Source organism: Cornus florida, unplaced genomic scaffold, assembly GCF_030987335.1.
Source record: "Cornus florida cultivar Cherokee Brave unplaced genomic scaffold, ASM3098733v1 CherokeeBrave_3.0.0_Hap2_Chr01, whole genome shotgun sequence".
Taxonomy (NCBI): domain Eukaryota; kingdom Viridiplantae; phylum Streptophyta; class Magnoliopsida; order Cornales; family Cornaceae; genus Cornus; species Cornus florida.
The window spans coordinates 78657255-78662205 of NW_026775571.1; positions in this window are offsets into that span (position 1 = coordinate 78657255).

The window sequence follows — 4951 nt, forward strand, 5'->3', positions numbered from 1 at the left end:
TATAGTGTTTGGTTGAACCATTTAAAATTTAGAAATGCAATAAATTTCAAATTGAGTTCTTCAAAATATCCCTCTTGGTAACAAATAAATTAAATTAACAAAATAACATTCTTTTATAATTTTTAAAAAATAAATGGTGGCAGTGGTGGTGGTAGTGATGGTGGTGGAGGTAGAAAGCGGTAGTGGTATAGGTGGTAGTGTTGGAAGGCGGCGGTGGAGGCAATGGTGGAAGGCGGTTGTTGTGTTGGTGGAAGGCAGTGGCAATAGTGTGGTGGTGCTAATAAGGAGATAGTGGTGTAGGTGGCGGTGGTAGAAGCCAATGGAGGTGACTGTGGTGGTGGTGGAAGACAACGAAGGTAGCGGTGGTGGTGGTGGAAGGCAATAGCGGTGGTCGTGGTGAAAGACGGTGGTGTTGGTGGTGGAAGGTGATGGCGATGGCGGTGGTGGTGGGGAAAGGCGGTGGCACAGGTGGCGAAAGGCGATGACGATGGTAGTGATGGTGGCGGAAGGCAATGACAGTGATAGTGGTGGTGGAAGGCGATGGCGGCAGTGGTGGTGGAAAGCGATGGCGGCGGTGGTGATGGAAGGCGAGGGCGATGGTGGTGGTGAAAGGCGGTGCTGGAAGGTGGTGGAAAGTGGTGGAGGTGGCTGTGGTGAAAGGCGGTGGTAGTCGGCGGTGGTGGTGGTGAAAGGCAGAGGTGGTTATGGTAAAAGGTAGTGGTGGGTTTTGGACTTGGAACATAAGGGTTTTTTGGAAAGTTGGTTTTTAAAAGAAATTTACTTAGAAATGGAATGGTCATTCCATAGGTTTAATTGTGGAATGGATTTTTATTTCAATTGAATGACTATTCCCACTTGAAATTGCATACAAAACAAAGAAATGTTGGAATGGGCATTCCATTTCATTCCATTCCTACACACCAAATGCAGCATTAGAGCTTTCAGATTTTGCTTGTGAGTTATTGGGTACAAAAGAATTGAGGGTGTTGAATGATATCTGTATGTGTAATTATCTATTATTTGGTACGATTTTACAATCTTGAGTGAAAATTTTGTTCTTCATGGATGTAGAAGTGTATTTGCCGAACCACGTATATCTCCTCAGTTTTGTTTATGTGAATGGTTGGTTTATTTTGCTTATGTGAATGGTTGGTTTATTTGTTGTGGGTACTTGTTCATTTCCCAACAAGAATGAAATTAAGTGAAATAGAAATGCATTTGAAAATGGAATGATAGAGAATGGTAAATGAATAGAATGGCCAATCTCATCCCATTGTTTGGTTACAATCATGAATGATATGATTATTAATGTTAACATGCTTGGTTACTCTAATTTAAAAGTAGGGGTGGGCAAATAATCTGTCGATCCGGTTCGAACCAATCTTATTTGTGTGGTTCGATTCGGTTTTCAGATCTCATGGTTCGGTGATGGTGTAGAAAAATAGTAATCCGCTATTCGCGGTTCGATTAACAGATTTGGCCCTGGAAAAACCGATCCGATCCGTTAACCGATCCGATCCGATCTGTTATCTTAATAATATAGTAATATATTATATATATATAACTATATATACTTACTGTATTTCTATTTTTTATTCATTATTTAATATATATATATTTTTTCTATGCTAATGAGTTACTGTGCTACTATTTAAGTGTTTTGTTTTGTTATATTTTGATAATTTATATTTGGTATTGTAATATTATTTTCACTTTTGGATGATTTACAACTCTATTTTGTCATTAGGTAATTTAAGTTTGTGGTGATATATGTTAAAAAGTTAGTTACAGGCTTTAAATTACTAATTTGAGATTTGAATGGCCATAAAGTGTAATCATATTGGGCTGTTTGAAAAATCTAATACGTGGAAACCAATCTGATCCGATCTGTTATTTCACGGATAGGTTTGGTTTTAATTGAAGGTCCCCACAGATCGGTTCGGTTTCAAATTTCACCAATCCGCGAGAACCGAATTAGATTGAACTTTACCTCCAAACCGAATCGATCCGATCCGTAATCAGCCCAATTTAAAAGTTAAAAATGAAATGATTTTTAAATTAATTTTTCCAAAGTTAAAAATGAATTAATATACTGACACGTGTGTTATATATAATTAAGAAATAATACTATTTGTAATATAATGTATATCGTAATATACTATTTCATAAGACATATTGCATATTAGTAAATTGTATTTTACCAATTATTTTTTTATATGTTAGTAATATATTTGACGTATTGTGTTAATAACATATTGTATAAGATATTATATAAACTATATAATATATATATATATATATATATATATATATATATATATATATATATATATATATATATAACAAATAATTTAGCGAAAATACAAATTATATAGATATGAGCTATTTTTAATTTTAATGATCACGGGTAAATCTTGACTCTTTTGGGATATCAATTATAAATCATGGTTCACAGTATCGGTCAAGGTCACGATATCGGTCGCGGTCGCAGTGTAACGGATTCGAACAAAGTTAGTGTAAACTGGCCGATACGAATTGCGTATTGAATTTAAAAAAAAGTCACATATCTAACGATATTGCGAACCATATTATAAATTAGATCATGTGATTCATGTGAACAAGTGACCTTTGTAATTTTAAACAAGTGAGGTTTGTAATCGTAATCGTAAGCTTTTAGTATTGATGGCTACAATAATTGGCGGATTTTTCAGTTAAGTGGCATCATAATGATGTGGTTAAACAGCTTTACACAGCACTTATTTATTTATTGGGTAAAGAACATTTATTATATTGATTAAGTCTAAATTAAAGTGACTTTGAAGGTAAGAAATGCACTTATATTATATTCTCTTATATAAAAGAATGACAAATTGGCATTTTACAAAATCTCAACAAGTCTAGTTCGAAAGAAAAGGTGATTTGTTTAAATATCAGGGAAAATCAGTGTAAATCTCAACGTCTTATGGTTGTTTTTACAGGGAAAAGATAAGCTCCAAGAAAGTAAGGAGCAGAGGTCACAGAATTTCAGTCGTATCTGTTACCAACTGCATTTTCATCCCGGCATCCACCACTACGAGTAACCAAGTACATTCTCTCTCTTTTATCTTGTTAATTAACCTCCTAATGTTATATCCAACAAAGTCTCAATAGAGATTATAACTAAGAATTGTTTGCTTTCATTGGGTACTTAAGCCCTTATTCTTGTAACACAAGTTGTTTCCATTACAAATATTTTTTCCTTATCATTTAAAATCGTTGTTTGAGTTGGGCAAGAATACTCTTAGGTCGTGTGGGCCTTATGGCTTTGCTTGATTTCCCTTGGCCCACTGGACCAATCCTAATGCTTCGTTCCTGGGCTAATGCGGTTGGGCTACAATGGGCTTTTGGTACTTTCTTGCTGGCATATTCCTTAAGACATCCACTTTCATGATTTCATAATCTGGCCCTTCGTTGCATACGTCACGTCTTTCGATCAGGGACGGAGCCGATGAAGGCCCGAGGGCACGTGCCTCCCTGGCCTGGCTTTGCCTGCCTTCTATAATATATGTAGTAATTTTTTTTTTATATTTTTTTTATATATATGAAAAATTTTATCTAGTGTGCCCCCTAGCGCCTAAATTTTGTGATTTCTAAAATTATCTCTTTAAATTTTTCTTCCTCAATTGATTTCTTTTTCTATTTCTACTTCTTAAAATTCTTCTTTTTAACGTGAATATTTAAATAATTTTCTTCCTTCTTCTTCTTTTGTATTTTATATTTGTTATGTTTATATATATATATATATATATATATTGCACCGTGCCCCCTAACTTGAAATCTTGGCTCCGTCCCTCCTTCCGATTGGGCGAAGGGGGAAGATTTTCCCTCCACATTGGCGTTATATATATTTGAAGTTTAAAGTATAACTTAGGCCCCATTTGGCATGTGTCTTGTTTTTCCTGTTTTTGTTTTTGGGCTACTATAATGTCGATTTTGGTAACAAAAATATGTTTGGTACGGTTTTGTTTTATTTTACACAGTGTTAAAATACTTCGTGAACAGTAGCCCAAAACCAAAATACCAAAAAGATGTTTTTCTTGTTTTGACAATTGTTCATGGCTCAAAATCATAACTGTGCATGTTTCTATTTTCGACATTTTCACAGTAAAAAAATCATTCCCAAACATGTTTTAGATTTTTTTTCCTAAATACTTCTACAGCAAAAACATTGTTTTTTTTTAACCAAAAACAAAATACCTAAAGCAAAGCGCATGCCAAACGGACCCTTAGTAATTTGAAAAAGGACAATACATTAATTGCATGACTCCATAAAAAGTTATGAAACCAAATAAGGACAACTAACCCTACAAAAAATGAGTAAATTTGTGACAAGGAAAAAGTGTCACTAAGACTCGATATCTCATCACGAAACTGTCACTGGAAACTGCTTTGCGGTTTTATATTGTAACAATCAATTAGCAACCGTCACTAATACTTGTTAATTGTGACGGAAAAATTGGTGTCACAAAAATTTTTATTTTAGTAATATTATAATATTACTTTTTATAATTAGATAAAGAAAATGTTAGATACTAACGGTAAACCTCATCAACGCTTCTGATGGGTGAAGAGGTGCATACATTGAGATAAAGTCATGAGACCTATGTGAAAGGGAATGTTCAATAGATAAGTTGTAGAATTCTTGGACGGGATGATGAAGAATGGAATGCGTAAGTGATCTGCTTGCATTATCTTAGGAGATACTTCTCTGTATTTCCATACAATGCGCTTACTTTTATGTTTAAATTCTGTACTTTCCTTTATCGTATTTACATTCCATGCCACTTAAGTTTCGATCAATTTCCTTTAATCGTATTTTCCTTTTATTGCATTTTCTTGTTGAAAGTCTTCTTTGGTTAGGCAATCTGAACCTTTAAGGGAGTTTAATATATCTCTTTAACAATAGCAGGAT